We start from the raw sequence: 15,945 nt of genomic DNA on the forward strand, positions 1-15,945 counted from the left end.
TGGAAATGCTTTTGAGCATTACTTCTAGTTAGGGTGCAAACTGACCCTTCTGGAATTTTCTTTTCTTTCTTTTTTATTTTTTTTTTTTTTTTCTTCCAAGAATAGGGAATAAGAGGGCTGGCCAAATAGCTCAGCATATTTAAGCTCCTGCAAGTAGGCACAGGGGCTGAGGGTTTGACACCCAGGCCTGCCGGGGCGGCCCCACCACCAGGGCATGCTGAGATAGCAATCAAGACTGAGTGTGGTGGTGCGTGCCTGTAATCCCAGGTCTTGGGAGGCTATACAGGTGGATCACTACAAGTCTGTTCTAGTAGTGAGACCCTGAACACCCTGTAAACCCTTCCCTAAGATACAAGAGAGAAGGGAAGAAAGAAAGAAAGAAAGAAAGAAAGAAAGAAAGAAAGAAAGAAAGAAAGAAAGAAAGAAAGAAAGAAAGAAAAGAAAGAATTGCAAACCAGAATGAATCCTGGAAAAAAAAATCTCAAAATATTCGTGGAATACATCGCTCCTTAAAGTAAGCTAGCAATTAAATCATGTCAAGTGTGACTGCAGACAACAGGAACAGAAGAATACAAAGGGTAACAGCCTGCTGGTCTGTGGGGTTGTTGGCAAGGGCCATCCCAGGCAGCAGCCTTCAGCCCACCCTCTGTAAGCTCCTTCCAGAGCAGCAGGACCGTGCTTTCTGCCTCTGGGCCTCTAGGAAAGATTCATCACACCTGTCCGTGGCTTTTCAACTGCTCTTTCTTATATTTTTATAAGAGAAACAGATTCTATGTGCAGTCTCAGACTTACAATGGGCAAGTGTGACTTTTCAAGTTTACTATGCTGCAAAAATGACTGATGCTCAGTAGGAAGCATACCATACTTTAAATTTTGATCTATTGCCAGGTTTGCAATATGCAGCATATTATTCTTCATGGTGCTGAGAGGTAGCAGTGAATCACAGCTTCCAATCAGCCATGGGGTGAAACAACTAATACGCCTCAAAACTGTATCTACCTAAGTTGTGATATTATTCAATGGGGGGGCCGGGGAGGTGGCTCAGTAGAATAAGCACTTGCCTGGCTAGTGCAAGGCTTGAGTTTGATTGCCGGTTGCACAATATATATATATTTTTTTCAATAAGTTAGGTCTATTAAACACATTTTGGACTCACACAGAATGTAATCAAAATATATGGTAAATGCTTAAATTTTTAAGATTAAAGGACGCATTGCCATAATCCCCCACAAAATACGCTGTCCCTTGGAGAGTGCATCTCACTTACCTCATGACACTTTCCACTCTCTGAAGCAGTACTTTCTTCTGTCTGAAGTCCTCTTTTGTAAATATCTTCACAGTTCTGATCAAAAATAGAGTGAATGTTGCTGACAATGCCCATACACAGGGAAACCAGGCTCCGGAATACCCAATGTGTCCCCATCCACCCAGTAAGGTAAGAATTCTGACCTGGTTCAAGATGTGAAGACAGCCACAGCAGTACAGCTGAAGACACTCACAGAGGAGGACTCCAGAGCTGCTGCAGAAATTGTCAATTATGATGGCATCAGTGTGCTCAAAGGACGCATCTTTTGAGGGAAACGCGTGGTACTGTGCATGGGAATGAAACTATTTTTAATATTTTCACTGTTTTTGTCACACTTTGTAATGTGTTGAATATATAAAGGGCATGTTAAGGATGAATAACCCACTGTAAATTGAGGCGTGTATGTTAGTGCATCAATATTTGTACACATTTGAGGTTGGGCAGATGAATTTATCAAGTTGGGCCACATCACAAAATCCCTACTCTATGTAAAGAGTTATTAAAATAGTTACAAGATAAAGAGGTTAGTGTGTCATAAAGCACTGTGATGAAAGTGGGTGTCTCTCATTAGAGAAATAGCTATCCTTTAGGATCCCAGATTAGACCTCTCAGAACCTATTGTCATGTTGAAATTCACTTTCTGGTTCCTTTAATTGATGTTAATGGAAGGAAAGCACAGGATTCACTAGTGGTCCTAGACAGAGATCCAGTAGTAATGCTTAGCATTGAAGGAGTTTGGCTGTTAAAGGTGGAAGCTGTTGGCAGTAAAGAAATGCAGATTTCTTCTCCTTCCATGGAACTAGCCCATCTTTTATTGATTATTAGCCTGAACATTAAGTTCAATAGATAAGGAGAACAAACATCCTAGGAATGTGAGTTGGACATAAATGTTCACTCTCTTCCTGTTTCCATTCCATTGAATAATTCATCATCTCTTGTCCTGTCTCTTACTAACAGATATGATCTACTGAGTTCATGAAACCTAGTGGTCCACATCTGCTGATTTTATGGAAATATTTTTAAAAAGCTAGAAGTTTTGGGAATTCATTCTGTATTATCTTCCCCCCTCATCTTCTTTTAATTTTTTTGGTGTCATACTCCTGAAGGACTTTGTCTTCCTTGCTTAATGGGGCAAAAATGCTTAATTTTTTTTCCATTGAACAAGAATTCCCCTTGTACAATTCTTTATAGGGCCTTTAAAAAGAACTCTCAGTTTATTATCTTTTGGGTTTTTTTTTTTTTTGTAACTTTAGAATCAGTTTCTATTTTTCATCTAGGGTCAACTAATAAAAATTGGACTTGAATTTGCTATTGGTTCAAATTTTAGGTTCCTATTGTGCTCCCCCTTCACAGCAATGTGAGCAACTTGAAGCAATCCAATGAATTTAGATCACAATCAGATCGTGCAACTATAAACTGCATAAATGTTCCATAATAAAATGCCAGGAGAGGATTCTCCAAATTTATTATATTATCTCATGATATTTGTGGGAGAAATTGAGTAACAAATTTAATCATTTTACAATCTAAAAGAAGTTTAAGGAAATGAAAGTCTCACTGAATAAAAGAACAATCTTGCCCTTGTGACTTCGTCCCAGAGTTCAAATACAACCTATGAACACTGGTGATGACTGACTTGTTATTTTATAAGGCAGCAGCCAAAGCAAGTCTCCACGCCTGAGCAAAGTTGGGGCTTGTGGTCTGCATCCATTTTTCTACACATTATTTAGGCTTATCCTTCTTTATGACAAAGCACTATCCCATTGTATATAAATGCCATATTTTCTTTATCAACACATCTGTTTATAGACATATAGAACACTTCCCAGATTTAGTTATTCTTTATGTCCAAACTATGCACGTCTGGAATCATAGATTTATTTAATTTCAGGAGTATTTGTTTTGAGTCCTTACACATTATAGTCATAAAGGAGCTCAGGTTTTATGTAAATGTCATTTATATGACAAAAATGGCAAAAACACATAACCTCTATATCACATTTTTCATGGGAGACCTGGGCCCAGATTACTCTACATACTATGTAGTCCCAGAATTTTGCTAAAGGGGAAAAACAACTTCTCTGATGATAAATTACACAGAAATATCCTAATGCAGCACTCATACCTGGCTGTCCTTATGTGATACGTCTAATTCTCAAAAATGATGTGTTCTTATGAGGGGAGGGAGAATAAGCCGGGAACAGAAAATGGTCACTTGATGAATGCTTTGGTCAATGGTTAGGAAGATCTACAGCTGTTACAATATTATGAACTTGTTCTCATACATCAGTTTTCTGACACTTTGGGGATGACAAAACGAGGTCATTAAGCAAATCACTAAAAAATATAAATATGCAAATCATTTATATAAATAATGGACACAAATATATATTCAAATATATTTTATAAATACGTATATAACAAGATTCGATAAGACACTGTAGTGATCCATACATTGTGTCAACTTGGCTAGATCTCCTGGTAGTTCCACACTCTGGGCTGTGAGGGCCCCACCCCAGAGTAACTCAGTACAAAAAGGGGATATAAAGAGGTTGAGGAAGAATTCAGCATTCTACTTCCTTGGATGAACTTCAGTTTTCACAGTCAACTTGGGCTTTATCTCCTGGCTTCCAGCTCATCAGCCTCCAGATTGGATCCTTCAGCTTTCTATCACAGATTCTTCAGTGTGTCCTGATAGAAAATCTCCTCTCATTCAGCCACAAGGCTGGGGTTGCAGAGACTCAAATGCAGTCCCTCATTCCATTGCCTGAACTGCAATGTAAATTAAATGCTCAGCCTCTAAGGGTATCCGAAGCAAAGGTGAGAGCACTGATTGGAAAAGAATGAGATCCCATGAATTGGAATGGAGATGTGTGGATCCTGAGCAGGCTGAGGATGTGGAGTTTTTAGGTGCTAGTGAGATTATTTTGCCTGAGGAATAGATTTCCCCACCCACTGGGGCAGAGGAATCACTGCCTTCACCTTCTGCCATGTTAGTGTCTCCTAATGTATCTGGAGAAACCAATCCTCCATGGAAGGATTTCTTCATGGAACAGAATACTGGTGGGACTCCTCAGGACCCACCCTCATCACCCATTTTTGCCTCTAGGCCCATAACCAGGCTTCAATCACAGAAGTCACCTAAAAGTGAAGTACATAAAGTGATCCATGAGGAGATCCATTATTCTCCCAAGGACCTTCTTGAGTTTTCTAACTCATAAGCAGAGGCCTAATAAGCAAGTTGGGAGTGGATTTTATGAGGGTGGGATAATGGTGGAAAAAACATACACCTGGATCAGGCTGAGTTTGTTGATATAGGCGCACTAAGTAGGGACTCTGAATTCCATGTTGTGGTTCATGGAGTAAAGAAAGGTTTTAATAGTCTATTTGGATGGTTGGCAGAAGTGTGGCTCAAAAGATACCCACAGTGAATGAGTTAGAAATGCCTGATATTCCATGGTTTACTATTGATGAAGGGATTCAGAGGCTTAGGAAAATGGAATACTGGAGTGAATCTGTCATGTTAAACCTAATCCTCTACAATTGGAAGATCCTGAAAGCATGTCTTTCACTAACACCTTGAGAAACAGATTTGTGAACCCTGTCATTGCTCTTCTCTGTATGCCAGACCATACGGTGGGGACCACAGTTACTCAAATAGGAAATTTAAGGGCCATGGGCTTGATTGGATCCAGGAAAGGTAGAGGTCAAGTGGCAGCACTTAATCTCCACGGAAAGCTGAAGTGGAACAATGACCACAATAATCTGACACCCACAGACAGCATTAGCTGATTAGCTATCGTGTTCCCAAAAGTGAAATAGATGGAAATCATGCTAGATTTATACAAAAGAAAGAATTTAGGGGCAAAAGAACAGAGACCTACTTCAAATTGTGGTAATAGACAATCCTGGCCACTTAACCAATTCCCAGATTTAAGTATTTACAGACCCAGAACCCCTTGAATAATGGGAAGGCCAGGTGTCCTTGGGGAAGACTCGTAATGTCCCCAGAATTTGTACAGTCAATTTTTCTCCTATGCTTCCCCAGTGAGACCTAAGGCCTTTTGCCCAAGAGACTGTACACTGGGGAAAGGGAAATGATCAGCTATGTCGGGGATTATTGGACACTGGTTCTGAACTGACAATGATTTTGGAGGGATCCAAAAACACCATAGGGGCACTCCAGTAAGAGTAGGGGCCTTCGGCGTGCAGGTGATCAATGGAGTTTTAGCAAAGTTCTGACTCACAGTAGGTCCAATATGTCCTCAGATCCATCCGGTAGCCATTTTCCCTGTTCCATAATGCATAATTGGGATAGATATGTTTAGTACTTGGCAGAATCCTCACATTGGTTCCCTAACCTGCCATGTGAGGGCTATTATGGTTGAAAAGGCTAAAAGGAAACCATTAGAGCTGCCTTTGGCTGGTAAAATAGTGAACCAAAAGCAGCACCACATTCCTGGAGGGATTGCAGAGATTAGCGCCACCATCAAGGACTTGAAGGTGCAGGGTGGTGGTCCCCACCACATCTCCATTTAATTCTCCCATTTGGCCAGTGCAGAAGACAGATAGGTCTTGGGGAATGATGGTAGATTACTGTAAACTGAATCAAGTGGTGACCCCAGTTGCAGCTGCAGTGCCAGATATGGTTTCCTTACTTGAGCAGAATAACACATCTCCTGGTAGTTGGTACGCAGCTGTTGATTTGGTAAATGCCTTCTTCTCCATACCTATCCATAATGACCATCCGAAATAGTTTGTTTTCACTTGGCAAGGCCACCAATATACCTTCACTCTCTTACTACAAGGGTATATTAACTCTCCTGCCCTGTGTCACAACTTAGTTCATAGGGATCTCGATCACTTTTCTCTTCCTCAGGATATTACCTTAATCCATTACATTGATGATGTTATGCTGATTGGGCCTTGTGAGCAGGAGGTGGCAACCACCTTGGATTTGTTAATACAGCATTTGAGAGCCAGAGGATGGGAAAAATATCCTACAAAAATTCAAGGTCCTTCTACCTCAGTGAAGTTTCTAGGAGTCCAGTGATGTGGAGCATGTAGAGATATTCCTTCTAAGATAAAAGATAAGTTGTTGCATCTGGCTCCCCCCATGACCAAAAAGGAGGCAGAGTGCTTATTTGGATTCTGGAGGTAACATATTCCTCACTTCTTATCTTTCTACAGCCCATTTACCGAGGGACTCAGAAAGCTGCAAATTTTGAGCGGGGCCCTGAACAGGAAAAAACCCTGTAACAGGTCCTGGCTTCTGTTCAGGCTGCTCTGGTAGTACATTTGTCCTGGAGAAAAAAATGGCAAGATATGTGACTATATACTGCCTCATGGGCCAGAGCCAACAGTCTGACCAGATGGTCAGGAGCTTGGAAGGAGCATGATTGGAAAATTGGTGACAAGGATATTTGGGGAAGAGCTATGTGGATAGACCTCTCCATATGGGCAAAGGATGTGAACATATTTGTTTCGCATGTGAACGCTCACTAAAAGGTGACATCAGCAGAAGAGGACTTTAATCAAGTGGACAAGATGACCCATTCTGTGGATAGTGGCCAAACCCCTCCTCAGCCACCCCTGTTATTGCCCAGCGGGCCCATGAAGGGAGAAGCCGTGGTGGCAGGGATGGAGGTTATGCACGGGCTCAGCAACATGGACTCCCACTCACCAAGGCTGATCTGGCAATAGCCCCTGCTGAATGCCCAATATGCCCGGTATGGAGGCCAACACCGATATGGCACCGTTCCCCGGGGTGATCAACCCCTGACCTGGTGGCAGGTTGATTATATTAGATCACTTCCATCATGGAAGGGACTGAGCTTTGCCCTCACTGGCATAGTCACATATGCTGGACATGGATTTGCCTTTGCTGCATGTAGTGTTTCTGCCAAAGCTACCATCCGTGGACTTGCAGAATCCCTTATCCATTGCCATGGACTGCCACACAGTATTGCTACTAACTAAGAAACACATTTTACAGCCAAAGAAGTGAAGCAATGGGCTCAAGCTCATGGAATTCACAGGCCTTATCATGTACCTCACCATCCAGAAGCACCTGGATGGATAGAATGGTGGAATGGTCTTTTGAAGACGCAATTACAACTCAACTAGATGGCAGTAGTTTGCAGGGCTGGAATAAGGTGCTTCAACAGGCTGTATATGCTTTGAATCAGTGCCCTTGTATGGAACTGTGTCTCTCATAGCCAGGATTCATGGGTCCAGGAATCAAGGGTAGGAGTAGGAATGGTACCACTCACCATTACTCCTAGTGATCCACTAGCAAAATATTTGCTTGCTGTCCCCACAATCTTCTGGACTAGAAGTCCTAATCCCAGATGAGGGAAGGCTTATACGAGCAAGCACAGCAATAATACCATTGAACCAGAAGCTAAGATTTCCCCTTGGTCACTTGGGTCCCCTCATGCCTCCCAGGAAACAAGCTACAATGGGAATCACAGTGATGTCAGGAGTGACTGACCCAGACTATCAAGAAGAAATTGGATTACTACTCCACAATGGAGGAGAGGAAGAATATACACAAAGTGCAGGAGGTCCCATAGGGTGCTTCTTAGTATTGCCATTCTCTGTTATTAAGGTGAACAGGAAGCTACAACAACCAAATACAGGCACAATGACAAATGGTTCAGAGCCTTCAGGAATGAAGATGTGGATCACTCTACCAGGGAAACCACCAAGACCTGCAGAGGTACTTGCTGAGGGTCAAGGAAATGCAGGATGGGTAGTAGAAGAAGGCAGTTCTAAATACCAGCTACAACCTGTAATCAGCTACAGAAACAGGAATTATAATTGTACTATTTCACCCCTACATATAGTTGTGTTATAATTTAATATGGATAGATTTAGTATCAGTTCTTAAAGATTATTAAATCTATGTTAGTCGTAAAGCATAGGTATCAAGCAAAGAAAACTTACCTTCTATTTTGCTAAGGGTATTAGTGCATTTCCATTTGTATGCAGGATAGTACAGTTATAATAATGTTAGGCGTAATTGTATGCATATCTCTGTATGTGGATGCTGTATATGTCTAGTTATCAAGTTGACAAGGGGTGGACTGTAGTGGCTGACACGTGTCAATTTGGCTGGATTGCCTGGCGGTTCCACACTCTGGGCTATGAGGACCCCACCCCAGAGTAACTCAATACAAAAAGGGGATATAAAGAGGTTGAGGAAGATTTCAGCATCCCACTTCCTTGGATGAACTTCAGTCTATGCAGTTAATTTGGACTTTATCTCCTAGCTTCCAGGACAGACTCTTCAGCCTCCAGATTGGATCCTTCAGCTTTCTGTCACAGATTGTTCGATCTTCCGTTGCAGACCCAATGACCAACCATTGAAGACTGTTGCAGACCATTAGAAGCCATTAGAGACCGGTAGAGATGGAATGCTGCAGGGAATATAAAACCTTGGGACTGAATCCTTCAGTCAGTGGTGTGCAGACACTCTCGGCTCACTCCCTCATCTGACTCTGTGACTGGCACATCTTGTGTTCTACTTGTTCCTTGTATTGTATGTTCCTCTAGTAGAACCCTGACTAAAACAGACACAAACCTCAAACCATGCACTTCTAGGCTGTGTTTTAAATTCAATTTACTGTAGTAATAATGGAACATGCTTGCTTGTCACATGAGGACACACTTGCCCCTTTACTGTTGCCTGTGGTTACCTCCTCATTACAGAGATTATATGAAAGACACTGTGGCCTCCCGTGGCTGACCCCCACTGGTCTAGTGGTCTTGGTTTCCAAGGAAAGGTTGACCCCAGGGACACAGTAATATGGTCCATTGAACCAGAAATTGACCTCAATTCTGGTCTTGCGGAGTTTACTGTACCAATAAATCAACAGACAAAGCAGTGGGAGAACGTTTTTCTTGGGCAACTAACTCTACGCATCAACAGGAAATGGGGTATTTCTACACTAGGAATTTACTCTAAGACAGGTCTGGACCCAAGAAGTTTACCAGGCTGTATTTCAGTTACTATTTCCAAATCTAGGGACCTGGCTGCTTTTAAAACTTCCATTAGATGGCGCCAAGGTAACACGCATAGTTATGCACTGGAACCTGCTGCAGACTGGGCCAAAAGGAGCGTCTGTTCCCGAGGCCCATCGTCCTTCACCTTGGAAAGGCAAATCTGTTTCCAATTTTTAATTACTAGCTGGGCAGCTCCCTTACTCCATCTTGAAGGTGAAGGTGTCTCTTGTTTTGCTTTGTGTGAAAAGACTAAAGGTCAAACTCTTACAGGTTTTAGGTACCTTTTCTTGACACAGTTTTGATAGTAAAATAAATATCACTTTGAAATTAAATCAGAAAGTGTTGTGAACATAAGGGCAATTCTTTTAAGTTATATATCATACTTTCGCTGAAAAGTAATTTTTGAACAGTGTGCTCTGCGTTAATCAATCCCTATTATCCATGATGTTTTGATTAGTTTTTAATCCTGAATAAGAACACTTGTTAAGCCTTGTTTGATCTTTTACATGCAGGGAATTCCCCATCAGCTAAATGAAGTCATGCTGCAGGAAGAACTTCCATTAAACTTACAAAGCCTAATGATCAAAACCATTTGCTAAGCAAAAACTGGTGAAATGTTAATATATTTGTTTGCATCAAAATAAGTTGAGAACATAGGTGCCACAAACAACCCGTGACCATAAACATGCTTTGCTTGTGAAATAGTCTTTTGGCTTCCTCATCTTCAGCTTCCTCAGCTGTTAAATGGGAATACTAGTAGTTCCTACCTCAGGATTTTTCTCTGAGGTAACAGAGTACAAATAAGGTACTCACGCTGTGCCTAACATGTGAAAAACACTACATAAATGCCCATATTAATCACCACCATGGCTAGCATTTCACGGATGTGCACTTCTGTGATCTCATCTAAAATATTAGATGCCACTGCCTGACCTGGAGCTTTCATTCAGAGTAAACTTGTACTTTTTCCTGTTTCATTTCACATAAATCATCTTTTCTTTTTTTAAAACAGAGTAATATTATTTTCCATCTAAGTCACATGAACTGCAGAGTGCATTGCATTGAATTTATAATTTTTTTAATGTATTTGGTACAGGGTCTCAGATTTACAGTGATCTTCCTGTTTTTAGGCTCCCTGGAGTGGGACTACAGGCGTGCGCCACCACATTCTGTCTCATAGGCCAGCTCAGCGCACATGTGGTGTCAGGGATTGAATCCTAGCCCCTGTGCTTGCCTAAGCAGGTGTTTAGTCTGCTGAGCTATCTTGCCAGCCTTTCCATTGAATTTAAATGGATTTCATTGAACCATGATTTGATTTGTGGTCAGATGTAATTTATACAGTCTTTTATATGAATGAAACATTCTGGTTCCATAGATCAATATTTATATTCTGGATAACTGAAATAGTTGTAAACTGGATTTGATAGCACATGCCTGTAATCCCAGCACCAGGAAGGTTGACACAGGAGGATCACTATGAATTTGAGGCCAGCCTCAGCTACCTAATGAGTTTAAGTCCAGCCTCAACTTCTAGTGAGACTCTGTCTCAACAATGAAAAATAATTAAAATATACTCATAAATTTTGTATTAAATGTAATACATATTTTAGAAACCACACTATATATTTCACATAAGTTACCCAACGTAACATGTTCAGCTACAATCAGAATATATTTTCTTCTCATTATAAAATTTTATTCAAGTCAATTTTCATATGACCAATGAAAAGTTACCCATTCTTCCCACCATTCTCATTTACAAATATTTGTAATGCATTACATTGAAAAGTCAACATTATGTGTGAAATTTATATATACATTTAATATAATCTCATATTGTGGACTTATTCTGCAATTAGAAGAATTCTGAATGTTTCTGTTAAAACAAATTTGTAAGATGATAATCTTGTAAAAGAAATGACACATACAACACAGCTCATGAGCTCCATAAGGAAAGTACAGTCAGTCTTCTGTAGGAACGGGCCTATCAGTTTGTCCCAAACCTGGAGGATGGAGATAACTGAGGATGAAAAACAGAGACACAGAATCGGGTTAAAATTTAGGAGATCAGGGGCCTCTTGTCTTGCCTAAACAGGGAACACCGAGCATTTGGTTCACCTCACTTTGATTCACTCAAATGCTCTTCTAGATTCCTACAAGTGATTAGAGTAGTAGGATTTGCCCACCTACCCCCTACCACCGTCCATAGCACATGCCCAGGTAAACAACTGGATCTCGCTTGTGCTCACTCTGACCTGGAACTTGCAATGTGCCAGCAGCCTGCATGCAGCGAAAGGAGCACAGCTTGCTGCCTTCTCCTTCGTGGTGACAGAGGACATCAGGGCTCTGTTCTCACTAGCTGGTCTCCTATGGTCTTCCAAAGAATGAATTATATTTTGATACAATAATCATTGAAATAGTACTCATTGTATGGACATGGAAAATCAATTCAAAATAAAATAGATGCTACAGATTTTGATAGCTTAGATTATAAGAAATTATGCATGACTTAATATTGGTGAAATTAAAAATATTTAATAACTCATGTAATAATTGAACAATTTAGAAAAGACCAGATATACACACTATAACATTAAAAAATAAATTTCAAAAAAAAATTTCATTTAAGTTAAAGGCTTAAGGGGCTGGAGAGATGGCTCAGTGGTCTAAAGCACCTACTTAGAACAAGCTTAGCAAAAGCATCAGGGACCGCGGTTCAATCCCCCAGCACCACATGCCAGCCAGCCCCGCCCCCTGGTGGGCTGAGCTGGCCACACACACACACCACACTCTCTCTCTCTCTCTCTCTCTCTCTCTCTCTCTCTCTCTCAAGTAAATAAATAAAATTTTAAAAAAAATAAGTTAAAGGCTTAAATAAAAATTCAACTGCTTCAAAATCAATCCTTTCAAAATTTCCTGCAACACTTTTAATATTTGTATATTTTGTGAAAATTTTTCTGAAAAACATCAAGTGAACTGCCCTTCAGTACTGTACTAATTAGTATAAAAGTAAGAAATCAAATATAAATTCATTTGAATACAAAGCCTGCAATTGTTCACTAATATTCCTTAGTCTTAAAAATTTTTATACTAGTGTCCACATGTATGGATATCCAATAATGGCATAAACACTATCACTATTATCCACCAAGCAGAAGCAGGATTAGATCAAATAAATTACTAGAAAAGCATTATGGAAACCATATAAGCTGGTAGCATACTTTTAAATGAGGTTACCTAAAGTTAAGCAGAACCATTAAAATATGTAAATCTCCAAGGTTCTTGATAATTCATTTTGAAGTGCTAAAATAATAGAATAAAAATACTTTGTACACATAGCATATTAGGTAATTATTTAAAAATAATTATCAACATAAAGGTGCAAAACTTATCCATTAAATATTTAGGAAAAAACATGTCATCTTGGAAAATTATGATTAAGACACAGTGGTGTGTTGTATAGGTTATAAGGAGCAGAGAAAGTTGCACATGCAATTACCATGGGACAGGACTGGAATAGTGTAGGTAACTTTTTTCCTTGGCTTATTCCTAAAAATCATCTTAAAATTTTTTAGTTCAGAGCTGGCGAGATAGCTCAGTGAACTAAAGCGCCTGCTTAGGCAAGGTTAGGTAAGCGCAGGGACTGAGGTTCAATCCCCTGCACCACATGATGTGCCAGCCCTGCACCCAGGGCAGGCTAAACCAGCCAGAATCTGGGTGTGGTGGGTGGCACTTGCCTGTAATCCCAGCACTGGGGAAGCTGAAAGCAGGGGAATCACCATGAGTTCGAGCTTTGTAGTGAGACCCTGATACAACCAGACACATTAAATTTTTTAAAAAAATTCAATTCAGAAAATAATACAGTTTGATTATTTGTTTAAATACTCATGAAAATATCATTATTTCTAAATATAAGCATAAGTTTACTTGATTAAAATCAAAATGACGTCACCTTTGTTATATCATTTTAGCTATTACAAAGTGGCAAATTATACATTTTTAAATAACACTTTCAGATAGTTCTTCCTCTTTTTCCAAGTTTGTAAAGAATTTTTTTTCTCTAATTCCTAATTTAATTATCAATTAGTAAAGATTGTAAGAAGAAAGTATGTGTATGTTTCATAGAAATCTAGTATGATTAAAACTTGGTATCATTTTGTTCATCTTTAAAAAATCCAAAGGCTTTTCTCACTTCCTTCTGTTCATTAAATGTGTCATTTTAAAAACCAAATCAAAACTTTTGTTGTTGTCAGCCATCTGGATGAGTCACAATTAGTGCTTGACCAATTTGCTTTCTGTGAAAGCCTGCGAGATGTTTTCTCTCTAAGTGATTCTCCTTAGGCACACTCCATATCGTCGATCACTTTCCTCTGTGGCCACATAATCTCCTTGAATAGAAAATTTGGGACAACACTGAGTTACAGGATGTCACAGCACAGGTTCTGTTATGTCCTGAGTCCTCACTGACCTTGAAGGGCTAGGGTCAAAATATTGGCTATTCTTGTATCCCTTCTTTTTCTCTGATTTTAAATGAAAGACCATTTTGTAGTGAAAAATAGAATAGATATACAGCTACTTTCTCCTAGTCCAATGAGAAGAAAGTTTTGTACTAATATTGTTTAGACAAGAGATCATTTCTGCATCTTGTACTGTGAATAACTACTACGAAGACAGTATGCAGTGTATTATTGTAACTGTCCTAATAACCTGTTCTGAAAGTGTCTCATTGCTATTTCTTTCTACTTAAAATTAATTTAAAAAAATTAATAAAAATATTTCTTCTTATAGTTCATTCTTATTCCACAGATACATTTTAGCCTGGGTTAAAGGGAAGGTAGTGACTATATCCTTTTGTCTTATATGCCAACCACTGTAGAAGAAATAGACTGATGGTTATTCTAAGTGAATATGGGCCAAGGAGACAGGCGCGAGAGAGGTAGAAATTTTGTGACAATACATTCTGATCTTTAAAGGTTTGAAATACACAAAAATTTATTGTCTACCTCTACATACTTAAAAAATAGTAGGCTTATTAGAAATGACTTTATAGTGGGAAGACTACTTTGAAAATCTCTATTAAAAAAAAAAAGAAAATCTCTATTCTTGACTGAATTCCACTCACTATGTTTAACATATCTTACCATTATTTCACGGACCACTAAAAACAGTGTTACAAATTGAAACAAAAAAAGAAATATTTTCTTATGTGTGAGACAAGCTCGGAGTTCCATTAGCCAGCAAGGAGCAGAGACTGGAAGCAGTCACCGCTCCCAGACAAACGTTGTCAAAGTCACTCCTGCTTATTCTTCTAGGGGCCATTTATCTTTTCTAAAAATAATTCACTCTGCACTAAGTTGCCTATATCTCTTCTTCCTTTGTCTTTTTGTACTTTTTTAAAAAATCTTTTTATACTTTTTTATGTATTTGGCACAGGGTTCACTACGCAGCTTGGACTCGTAGCGATCCAACTGTCTTCAGCCTCCCCAGCGCTGGGATTACAGGCATGCGCCACCACGCTCGGTTTCTGTGGCCAGCTCCACACACCCGGGGGTGTGGCTGGCATGGCCTGTAGTACGGGGCATCAAACCCGAGGCCCTGCTCTTGCCTAAGCAGGTGCTAAGTCCACCAAGCTATCTCGCCAGCCCTTTCTTTTTAAACTTAATTTTCCCATTTAGACCTTGGACAGAATTATATTACTATGGTAGCTACACCAGAAAGATCAATATGAGCAATATCATTCAAGCAATATTTCTAGAACTTCTTGCACTCATTTCTAACATCATGAATTTATTAAAAATCAGAGTTATCAAAGTTATCTTTGTGCACAGAAAAGCGTCCTTTGCACCATGAAGAACCTCCGTGAGGCCAACCAGATGCACTTCTTCCACTGAGGTCCTGGGATCTTTCCAGATTGTTAGCATCCGCCCTGCTCGGTTTGGTGCCAGGATTGCCAAGTACTATTAGACAGCCTCTTCTCTCTCAGGTATCTGGTTAAACACCCTGAAGGACACCAGGACATGGCAGCCCCAAGTGTATTTTGGCAGGTATATTTTGGCATGATTATTCTGAGCTGAGCTGAAGTCTCTGGAACACACAGCAAGTGAAAAGAGAGTTCTCAACTCCCATCTTGTGCTTACACACATCCTCCATGAGGGACTCCTCATCCGTTCCCTCGCTGGGAGCTGCTTTGACTAGCAAGATGCGATTCCTCCTAGGAGAGGAGACTAACAGTTTTCACCGCACCCAGACAACTTTGTCACCAACTGCCATTGCTCACACTTACTCCTCCAAGGGCCTGATCACTTTTGTGAAAAAATTGTCTTAGCTGCCTGCTTCTCCCCCCTTTCCCCCTCAAAATAGTAAGTAAGCTACTAAAGATTACTTCTTTCTTGATATTCACATTTTGCTCTTAATATTCCTTGCACATATTAAAAATTAATAAATTGGCAGTTTTCTTGCTAAAAGTTTATTTCCTAGGCCCAGCTGTAGAGCTTCAGGAGTTAAAGACTGCTGTAATCCATTCATTGAGTCATTTTCTTAACAACTGTGTCACCATATCCCCGTCCCTCTTCCCTCCTTTTCTTCATAGCATATTGCACTGACATATTTCATTATTCAGGTATTCATTTTCT

General features: G+C 40.0%; 1 pseudogene; it reads left to right on the plus strand.

The window, feature by feature from the left end:
* Nucleotides 1–4,867: 4,867 nt before the first annotated feature.
* Nucleotides 4,868–9,912, plus strand: LOC111818881 (annotated as a pseudogene).
* Nucleotides 9,913–15,945: the final 6,033 nt, after the last annotated feature.

The sequence above is a fragment of the Octodon degus genome, unplaced genomic scaffold (genome assembly GCF_000260255.1).
Source record: "Octodon degus isolate 3935 unplaced genomic scaffold, OctDeg1.0 scaffold00106, whole genome shotgun sequence".
NCBI lineage: Eukaryota > Metazoa > Chordata > Mammalia > Rodentia > Octodontidae > Octodon > Octodon degus.